The following is an 11,940-nucleotide window of genomic DNA, read 5'->3' as shown; positions in this document are numbered from 1 at the left end:
AGAAAAGAGAAGTAACGAAACACTGCAAAATGCTCAGAAGTGAACAGAAGGAAGGGCAATAGGAGTATTCACAACAGGGCAGCTTTGAAAGTAGCATGTTGAATTTGTTGTGTACTTGGAGATGAATCAAGCTGTACTCCATATAAATTTATGGCTGCATACATAATCCTCTTTTACTACTCTGTTTCATGTGTGGAATCCCTTATTTTGTGTTTGTTATATGATAAATAACAAAAATATGGTTTTCAAAAAATCAATAAGAAAAAGGACAAGACTAAATATGCCACTGAAGTAGGAACACAGAGTAATAGAAGGCAGTATTAGAGTGGCGGGCATCTGAAGAGCCAAGAAATATAGGAAATCAGTGTGTTCACAAAGATTGAGTTTGATTTAGGAGGCAAGGCTGACTCAAAATATCTTTTTAGCTCATTCAACCACACTCAATTTTCATGCAACCTCAAAATATAGTTTACATATAATTTTCCACAACTGTGGGTAAAAGGTCTCTAGCTCCTGTGCTAGCATTCAGGGTAACAATTTTGCATGCAGGACAGCCAAGAATGCCCATTATCACATAAATGGATGACATAAGCCCTTGTCAACTTCAATATTCTAGTGAGTTCCACTTTCATCCTAGGGGACTATCCAATCCTTTAGCTTTATAATGCTACCTTAAGGACCTTGACCACTCTTAAAAGGGAATTACTGTGGTACTGGAAATTACTAGTACTAGAGAACTGGCATACTAGAAAGGCCAATCCCTTATGATTCAATGAGTCTCGCTTTCTACTCCAAGGGACTATACAGCTCTCACCTCTTATAGGACTTCCCAGAAAGAACCAGACTAGGGACTGTTAGAAAGGCAATCTAATCTCGTTCCCATTGGACCTATGCTGTCTTAATAACTCATAGCAGAAGTGGAAATTCCAGTCAAAGATTTGTTCCTCCACATTGTGGCTCAGTCCTTTGCCGCTCCTCTAATTCCAGGGCTACATGCTTAATCCATCCATAAACTCATAACACTCCTCTAGAAGTTCATAGGTCCAGAGATTCTAATTACTTGGTCAAGTGCTTCTCCTCCCTCCAGAGAACCTCTCATGATCTGAGAGCTTCTTTCTCTTCCTTTATACAACTGGGTCCAGGAACTCTTGCCATTCTAGCGATGTCCTTAGCTGCTGTCATTGGTCAAGCTGAAAGAGAATACCACTGCTTCTCCACAGCAGTCATCTCCAGGGCTAGGAATGGTACTTGTGTCTGTGGTCTTTGGGGGCCTGTGCTGATGTGAGGACTTCACCCTTGGCCCAGGACCAAAGTTCACTCTCCTGAACCAACTCTGGCATGTCTATCTGAACCACTTTATAGGTGCAAAGGAGCACCAATCCATAAAAGGCTGAATGAATCATACAATCTCTATTTCTGAGACTTGGTTTCTCTCACCCTCGATAGGGTATGCATGAGTGAACACAGAAAGTACCCAGTCCCAAGATACTATCATAAAGTAAATATACTTAGTCATCTCTCCAAGGTACATGGTGCATCCACACCATTCATACTCTCAAAATCCTTTATACCTACTCAATCATTGATGAAGGTGTGAGACAATCAGTCAATGGAGAGAGTTTGTAAGTACTTAGGCAACACAGATCCCTTTGTGCATAATCAAAGTCCCAAACAATTGATTTATCCCTTAATTTCACCAAAATTATCAAATTCCAGATCAATGTTCTAGACATAAATTTTACCTAGCCCTGAGTCTGAGTTTATCATTTCTTTATTATTTCTATCTCATGGGTAAGTATAAATAATATAATGGGTAAAAAGTAAAAGTTGGGGAAATATATTGAAGGGAGCCTATACAACAAGAGATAGGTCAAATTATAACCTAGGTGATTTTTGTCATTTCTTAACTCCTTTGGGATCCTACCTATAGATCAAACCCCTTAAAGCTTTCATTATGTCAGTGGTGCTCTTGTGATGACCAATACAATATCCCAGACAAGTTTTGCTTTTCTTAGAAACAAAATACGTACCAGATCTAAACATTTTCTCTGTGAATAAATTCATTTGCCTTCTACTAGATGAAAACTAGTCAATCTAATCAACTAGAGATAAGTTCTTTTCTCCCAGAGATAAGAGGGAGAACATGTAGGCAGAAACAGAATGCTTGATGAATCTATTAAGTGCAGTCCCTGGCACCAAAGAAATTCTACTAGTCCATATGTTCATCTGAATCAGGCCCATTTGAGATCGAAAAATCATAAATTTAGAGCTGGAGGAAAATAGAGAGATCATTTAGTACTTCTTCATTTTGCAAAAAGGGAAACTGAGATCCAGAAACAGGGAGTAATTTGGCCAGGGTAACAATTAATAAGTGGCAATGAACTCAGGTTCTCTGTTACTAAATTCTGATGATGTATAGCAAGCAAAGTGGAATTTTTCCTGCTTTTTCTTTTGGAGTGCTTCTCAGCCCTAAGGCAATCAAGTGCCTTTGAGTGAGTCTTGCCTTTCTTTGAATCAAGAGTCTTTGATTGAACCAAGAGTCCTTGATTGGAAACAGTATATATACTCTGAGGTCAGCATTTTGCTTGGGGGCTCACTCATGGGAAGAGTGTTCATGTGATGTAGCCAGGTGAGACTCTGGGTAGCTGTTAAGGAGCCCCCCAGCTTTGAAAACCCAGATGTTGGTGCTTCTGTCTTTGGTAACTATTTATGTATTGTCTTGGTCAGACAATTAGAAGCCTGTCTGTTGATTTGTGTTATTTTCTCATTTTGTAATACCTGTTTGTATTTGCTCTGAATTTCAGAGTGCTGACTTTTCCCCCAAAACTAAGTGAATGATATATATATATATAAATATATATATATAAATATATATATATATATATATATATATATATATATGTTTAATTAAAGTGAGATTGTTAGCCCCTTAAAGTTGCTTTCCTTAGAAAAACAGATCAAAGAAGCTGTGCTAGCAGCCCTCCGGTGTGCTGGTGTTATTGGCCTTACAGCTGCACAGGAGCTGCAAGCAGCATTGTTGTTACAAAATGGCATAGATCTTTGATCACATTAGCACCATATATATTCAGAAGTACCTGGGATCTACTTAGCTGGGAATACTTGTGCAAAATCCTTGGTCCCTTTGTTCCTTATCCTACAGGATCTTCTAGAAAACCTAATAGACCTTAACCTTGCCAGACCATTCAAAAGTAGCATGTAATAATTGGGCCAGAACTGGTTACGTGGTATTGCTATGTGGGTTGCTTCACTCCTTAGAACCACAGCTAACGTTGAAATGCAAAATGGTCGTCAAGAAGCCAAGCATATGTATACTTAGTATCCTTTGTTTACCAATCCAGTTTGTAAACTATCAATAAATTGCTACATTGATCCACTGAGTATGAATCTCCCTGAACTTTGAAACTCTGTGCCTGACAAGTTCAACTAGGATCTTGGGTTAACAGTAAGTAGGTGGGTTAGAGACTTAATCTTAGATACAAGGGTTTCGAATCCTAGAAAAGTCATATATTGTTCCCACATCACACTGACAGTAGTGCTCAGCTGGAGTTCAAAGTCAGGTCCCCTAGCTCCAAATCTAACCTGCAGGGCACCCACCAATTTCCCAATACAAGAAAGTGAATTAAGAGATTAATGTGTTTCCCTTACCCCTTCCCTCTCGGTAATAGATGTCAAATTTATTAGAAACATAGGGGAAAATCCCTCCAGTCAAAGAAATTATTAGTGCTGAGAACTTCAGGGGATATCAGCACAATGGAAAAGACAATTGGATCATAGATTTAGAGCCTAATGGGACCTTAGAGATCAGTTGTTCCAACTGTCTCCTTTGACAGAAGAGAAAATCCAGCCTCAGAAAGATCAAATGATTTCTTGCAAGATTCCATAAGCAGCAGTGTGTGTGAATCCAAGTCTTCTGACTCCAAATACGTACTTGAGTTGCCTTTACACCACAACCTTCCTTACTAAAAACCAGCAACAAAAAAAACAAAGCAATGTGTCTATGTGTATACATGGACCAATTAAAATGAATATTAGAGAGAAAGTCCAATTCAAAAAGTATTTTAAAGTTATTTAATAGCTGGGAGGGACTGTGATACGTGTTGGGTATACAAAGAGGAAGGAAGGAAGGTAGGAAGGAAGGCAGGAAAGAAGGCAGGAAGGAAGACAAGAGGGAGGGAGAGAAGGAGAGAGGGAGGGAAGAAGGAAAGAAAGAAAGAAAGAAAGAAAGAAAGAAAGAAAGAAAGAAAGAAAGAAAGAAAGAAAGAAAGAAAGAAAGAAAGAAAGAATTAAGGAAGGAAGGAAGGAAGGAAGGAAGGAAGGAAGGAAGGAAGGAAGGAAGGAAATAGGGAGGGAGAAAGAAAGAAGAGTCCTTGATCTCAAGGAATATGTCTTCTTAGTTGTAATGGAAACTGCTACCCTTAAACCTGTTTTAAATCATAGGTTTCAATGGGCAATTGAAATTTATAGATCGTTTCAAACCCTGGGTTTGTTTGCTTTTTACTCTCCTCCTCCCCCAGTCCTCAGGTCTCCTTTTATCAGCCAATTACTCTACCAGCACCTATGGGAAAGCTTGTGGATGTCTAAGTTCTGCCTACTCCAGAATTCACAATAGCACTAACCATATAAAAATACATCCTAGAGGCCTAAATATGTTAATGCATTCAAGCAGCATGAGCATTCTAATGTCCACTCATAGGACCTTGCTTTAGTCTCCAAACCACTTAGGATTTCTCAGCAAGTAACACTTCATATATAAGCTTTTATGTCAAGGTATGATTTAGGGCATAATTCTTTTTCTCAAAAATGAAAGTGTAAGTCAGATTTGTTTTTAAAGCCACAAATTATTTTATGAGTGTGAAGTTGTAATATACCTTGCTACTGGAAAACTGAGACTAGGGAGGTAGATCAGCCTTCTTTTTAGGAGTGCTCAGGGACTATTTTATAGTAAAGGAATATCATATGAGCCCAGGCATTAGTTACTGAATTGGTCATTAGCTGTTTAAAAGCATAAAGGCTGTGTCTAAATGACAGAATACCAACGTATTAACTGGGGAGAGCTGAATCAACAACAGAAAAACCAGTTACATATTAGCAACATTTTTCTTTCATTATACATCTCTAGGGGAGATGTGCCATAAAGTACTCCTGGTAATTGGCCATCAATTAGATGTTAAATAAGGTTCTTGTCTCATCAAGCCTTGAGGTATTTGGTAGAGCTGAAAGACTCCTGGATTTGAGTCAGAGAAATCTGGTTCACATCTCATTTTGCTATTGAGTATCTCTGTGAGTTTGGGCAAATAATTTTAGTCACTTTAATCTCTAAACAACAATTCTATAAAATTAGAGGTTTGGACAAAATGGTCCTGAAGCCATATTTCCATTCTAAGATCTATGATCTCACAAGATAAAAAAAAATTAGGCCAAGGATGTAAGGGAAAAGCCAAAACCCTTTAAAAATGAGTTGAATTGAATTCTAGACCTGTAATTCTAGACCTGCCTCAGTATCTCTTTGTGTGGATTAGGTTTTCTTCTTTTGCTGTGAAAGGGACAGAAGGAGGACAGGCTAAGACCACAAACTGAAGACCCAAGGGAAAGGAGATGGTGCATCCCGAATTGCAGTTTCACAGGATGTCAGCATTTAGAACTAGAAGAGACCTTACATTTGCTTACATTTCTTAAATTCCACCACATTGGTCATTGGAAAACTCCATTTCAGGTTTTGTCAACAGAAAGGTTTATAAATTATTAATTAATTAAAAGTCATTAAGTTGAAGTTCATTTCCCCCATCTTATAGAATTACATTTAACTTGATAAGATAAATATATTATTGGGTAGTCTATAGGAGACATGTGGGAGAATGGAAAAAACAGTTGCTCTGTAAGCAAAGAATCTGAGTTCAAATTCTACCTCTGATGCTTAATACCTGTGTGTGAGCATGTTATTTTAGCATTTTGCTCAATATCCTCCTCTGAATGAGAAGATTATAGTTGGACTAAATGGATTCTGCTTCCCTTCTACTTCTAGATTGCATTATCCTTTGACTAGTATCTGTCTTTGGGTTTTGTTAGATCATTCTAGATTTCTTTTTCTCTTTTGTGATACTTGTAGAGTCTTAACATGACTTGGTACATTGGAATCTATCTCTTCTCATATGCATACAGCCTTTTATCTTTCATCTGAGAGTATTGAATTTTGGAAATCATTTCTTTAGGTCTGTTACATCTGAGATTTCTCTCTGGTTGTCACCTATGTATTTTTACCAATTTTTACTTTGCCTTTTTTCCAAATATTTCTGGACAATTTTATTTAGTTCAATTTAATTTTGTATGGTATAAAAACTATTTGTTTAATTGTACCTTTTTGGGAAACTTGATTATGTTTATCTAAGTTCTTCATGCCTGTTTTTGAGATAATTAAAAATATTAGTGATCTTATATATTATTCCAATTTGGCTTATCTTTTTAATTTTTATATTAAAAATTTCTTGTTATGTCATTGAATTTCTGAGGTCTGTTTCCTATATTATTCAGAATTTACATTACTTTGCTATAGTTTTCTCCTTTGGCTGGTATTTTTTTCTCTTCCTTCAGAGTTCTTTTATTAGGTTTTCCAGTCACCCTCAGAATTCTTGTGATCATTCCATTCTCTTTATCGTGTTTTTAATTAAAATTATCACTGATAGTTCTCTCTCTCTTTTTTAGGGGTGGTGGGAGATTTACCTTTGGATTCTCTTACCCATAGAATATTTTTTCATTATACTAGGAATTTTCCTTTGCTTCAATCAATCAAACAAATATCAAGTTATTTCTTAATCTTTGGCTTTCTGGAACTTGGAACCATATTTGCGGAAGTACCACCTATAAAGAATCCACCAAGGGAAGGCACCAGCATAGATACATATGATGCATAGATCTGGATAAATTTAGTAATTCTGTCATTTTAGATGTGTAACATCAGTGGTCACCAATTGTATGTAATTGTCAGCACTGACAGCCCACCAAATGTTTATAGTCAAACTCTCAGCCCTAACACATCAACGTTTTGCATTTGCAAACCTCATGCACTCTCCAAGTGCAGGAAAATGTGAGAAGCTTCTGAATGCTATTTGGAACAGAGATGACACAATTTAAAATCTCCCACAATCTAAACATTCAATAGATTTTCTCTATTGGCACAATGTAGTTATTTGTAAATCATCAAATCAATAGTAAATCAGAATTGTGTCCTGTGCATATAATATTTTGCTGACTTCCTCCTGGTTACATAGAAAGGCAGCAGAGGGGAAGAGAATGAACCAGAAAACCTGAGTTTAGATTCTGTCTACTACTTACTAAACTTTTTGACTGTGGGTAAATCAATGAACTTTCCTGAGAATCAGTTTCCTTCTCTATAAAACGGGCATAATAGTACTTACATTAACTACCTCAAGTGCTCTGTAATGTGAGCTGTTATTCTTATTTAAACTCCTCTGGATTTTTTTATTTGTTTCTCACTATTTTAATTATATGGTATTAAAAATATGAAAACTACATGGATGGAAGATTCAGTATTCTTAATGATTTAGAACAGAGGAAGTATTAGCTTCTGAATCCACAATTAGTCTTGTTCAGTCATGTTCAACCCTGTCCAACTCTTCATGACTCCATTGGGGGTTTTCTTGGCAATGATACTGCTGCAGTTTTCCATTTCCTTCTCCAGATAATTTTACAGATGAGGAAATTAAAGCAAAGAGGGCTAAATGACTTGTCCAGCTAGTAAGACAGCTAGTAAGTTTCTGAGGTCAGCTTTGAACTCAGGAAGAGGAATCTTCCCGACTCCAGGCCTGGCACTCTTTTCACTGTGCCACCTAGCTGTCCCCAAAATAATCTGGCTTTGGCTTAGTTTTGAGGGCTAACAAAAATCAGTTGAAAAGGGTAAGACCAAAGAGATTTGAAGATTTTCCCTACTATCCAAATAAATAATATTCTCACCTATGCCTCCAAGAAGCTGTAGCATCTTCAGGGGCCGCACCTTGGTAAATTATCTTAGCCGAGAGGCCAAACCAAGTTGAGGGTAACTGACAGACCTCAAACCCATTGGTGAGTTAGGGGCAGTGTCTACCCCAGGCATGTGAAGACATCCCCCAGCAGAATGGGGGGATGGGAACAATTTGGCTGTGGAGACAGCTGAAGCAGTAGAGCATGTAGAGCTTTGTCAGGCATCAAAGATGCCAAGGTTATCTATCCACTGCATCTGAGGCCATCTCCATTCATCTTGAATTATGTTTTGCCACTGGACTTTGATAGTTCTGGAAGAGAGAATGAGGCTGATGATTTTGTGCATCTCTGTTTCACTTACATCCAATTCATGCTGAGGTCAAAGCATCACTCCATGATGTCACTGGTCCTCTTTGAAAACAGACAAATAAAAATCCAAATAACAGTCAAAAGTTCTAGATATCCTTATCAGAACAAAGATCTATGATTTTAATGGCATCTTAAGATTTACAAAGTCAAGTATAGCAGCCTCTATATCACAGGAATCCATAATCACTTCTCTCCTGGATCTGCTCCTGACTCTGAATTTTTCCATTGCTAACCCACAGATCAGGTTTCTTATATTGGAGATACCTATGCCCTTATCATTCCTTCCTCTGATTGATGAGTCCCTTCCTCAGACCACTATTTCAGGAAATACTCAGGTCATCCATGCTCACTCATTTTGTGGCTCTCTTACTTTCTCTCTGAACTTTTCCATCTACATCTCCTCTCTTTGATCATTCCTCTCTCACATTCAGTTCACTTTCACTCCTTCCCCTATAGAATGTAAATTTCTTGAAGGTAGGAACTCTTTTTTTTTTTTTGGCTTTCTCAGCTCTTAGCACAGTGACTGCCATGTAGCAAGGTCCTAATAAACACGCTAAAAGCCATTGTATATACTTCTTATCAATCCCCCATAGTTCTGTCCTTGACCATATTCTCTATCCTCTCAACATTCTCAATGTGCTCATAAGCGTCCATGGGTTTATTTATCATTTCTATGCAATGGCTGCCAAAACTATATATCAAGCCCTAATCTCTATCCCAAAGTCTGGTCCTGCATCTTCAGCAGCCTGCTAGATAACTCCAACCAGATATTTTATAGTAACACCAGACTCAACTTGTCCAAAAAAAACCTCATTATCCAACATACACACACACACACACACACACACACACACACATAACACACACACAGACATACACACTCACTCATCCACACACTTTCTCCAAACTTCTCTATTTGGTGTTGTCCCTATGCAAAGGCGTAATGGCAAGCAAAGTAGAATTTTTGCTGGATTGAATTATAGCCAGTCAGAGACTTGTATGTGCATTGAGTTCTAGCCAATAAGATATGCATGAGTTTTAGCCGATCAGAGACTGGCAATGAGTTCTAACCAATAAGAGGCCGACTAGAACTGTCTTTAAAGAGAGCCCAGATTGTGAGAAAGCAGACATTGAGAGAGACAGAATTGAGAGGGGTAAGCCAGCATCGAGAAGAAGAGAATGAGGGGAAGAGACAAAGAAGAAGAATGAGCTTTGAGCATTGAGCTGAGAGGAAACATAAAAGAGCTGAGAAGAGACCTTTAAAAGCTGAGAGGAAACATCTGAGAGCTGGGAGGAGAACTCTGAGAGCACAGTGGAGACCTCTAAGAGGCCAGAGGAGATCTCTGATGGCAGAGAGTTGCTGAGGGAGCTTCTGAGTTATAAAAACAAATAGAGCTATAGGGCAGAAACCTGCCCATTGGAAGGATGCTTAGCTCAAGCCCCTTTTGAGAGCTGTTAAAGTGAACTGAGCTGTTAACACAGAACCTCTGGCCTTTGGAGGTGAATTGAGATGGTGGTGTGGGTAGTTTATATTGCCTGTTAAGCTTTGCTTTCCCAGAGGCAGAACCTGCGGGCAGGAGCCCCTGAAGCCTGCTGTCGGGCAGGAGCAAGAAGAGCTTGGAGTGAAGCAATCCCCATGAGATAAGGCCTGGTACAGGAGCAGAGAGCTGCCTACCTGTGAATCTAGGCAAGAGTCAGGAGCAGTCAGCCCACAGGGGAAGAGCCATGGGACTTGGAAGTCAACCTCGAGTCAAGATGAAAGAGGACTTTACTTGGATGCTTGGTATTAAGGAGATTGTTTTTCCTGTGACCTAGGGGTACATGGTGTGGTATTTGCTGCTACCCCTTAAGGATGTGTTGTGCTAAGAAAGACCTTAGCCAGGGGCTCCCCTGCTGTGTAAACAAGTATTTTGGGGAATGCTACTGAATGCTATGATATGTGCTATGTGTCATATGACATAACTGAGTGATATGAAATATATACATATATATATATATATACATGTATGTTTTGCTTAGGGACATTGCTATGAATGTTATGCTTTGGTTTATTGAACAATAGTTTATTGCTGAATAAAGAGAGAGTTCATTATACTATGTGATTAGACCCTTGAAATTATTCACAGCAGCAGTCCTCAGATGTGCTGCCATGATTGGCTTTACATAAGGGCCCCATCATCCTTTTCAGGGACCCAGTTTAAGAGCCTTGAAGTTATCCTTGACCCTTTGCTCCCTATCAACTTCTTTATTTAATTAGTTGCCAATGCTTATCAATTCTATCTTTTTAGCATCTCTCAAATCCATCCTCTTTTCTCCACTCACATGGTTACCCTCCTAATTCAGGCCCAAATCGGTGCTCAGCTAAACTGACAAAATACCATCTAAATTGGTCTCCCTGCTTCCCTTCACTCCCCTCTCTGGTCTGTTCACCACATAGCTTTCAAATTAACCCGCCTAAAGCAGAAATCTGACTATTTCACTACCAAGCTACAGAAGCTTTTTGTCTCCTTTTTGCCTCTTAGATAAAATACAGTTTTTTCAGTGCTTTTAGACATCTTTCCTTGTTAGTGCTCTCTCTTCCCTCAAATTAGCTCCTGTTTGCTTATCTGTTTATATATTGTATTGCTCAATAAAATGTAAACTCTATTATAAAGGGACTGCTTCAAAGAAAAACTTGGCATTCTTAGTACATAATGCATTGCCTTGCTTAATGCGTAATAAATATTAGTTGAATTTGAAGTTAAATGTGTACATCAAAAACCAACCCAATTTTTAAAGAAAATTATGAGAAATGTTTCATGGGATCATATCAAGTATTAATTTTGAGTTCCTAAATGCTCTGGGCCATTGGGAACAGATAACCATGGAAGAAGAAAAGCATAAGCAAAGACAAACGAGGAGGATAAATTTGGTGCTCTGCAGAAAGATCCTAAAATTCAGAAGATAGAGAGTGATGTTATAATCAAATTCCAAAGGATTCAGGGTGGGTGTGGGAGGTGGTTGAACAAGACTGAATTGGGGCAGAAAAGGGGACTGAAGTAGAAAACTGTTCCAAGAACATTGCTGTATAAATCATTTATCAGCATACAAATGAGTAGCAGGAATTGACTCAAGGTTCCACATTCCCATCAGAAAATAAAATGTCTATATAGATGTATATTAAAACCTTTAAAAAGAAAGTTATTATCTATCGTTATACTGAAAACTGTAGAAAAGCCATGCTCCTCTTTCTTTCAAGGGGAAGGTCAAGAACAAATTATATTTGAAAACTCGATATCAATTAACATGAATTGTCCAAGGCTGGAAATTGAACTCATAAAGAGCTATGCTCAAGCAGAGGTTGAGGAATTAATATCAACTAAAGTGAACATAAATTATTAAACTAAATTTGTACATTAATAAGAAGTCATTTTGATTCAGAATATAATCATGTAAAGAAAGCTATAATCCTGTTAAATGCTCAGAGGTTATATGGTGTAGACAACAGATAAATTTGCAGTGATGCTACACACAAAAAAATTACTCCTCCTTAAATGGAGTCATTGAAATGATATTTAAGAAAGGAGCCATTTGCAT

The sequence above is a fragment of the Trichosurus vulpecula genome, chromosome 5 (assembly GCF_011100635.1).
Source record: "Trichosurus vulpecula isolate mTriVul1 chromosome 5, mTriVul1.pri, whole genome shotgun sequence".
In the NCBI taxonomy this organism is placed as follows: domain Eukaryota; kingdom Metazoa; phylum Chordata; class Mammalia; order Diprotodontia; family Phalangeridae; genus Trichosurus; species Trichosurus vulpecula.
Note: the sequence above shows the minus strand (reverse complement) of the source record.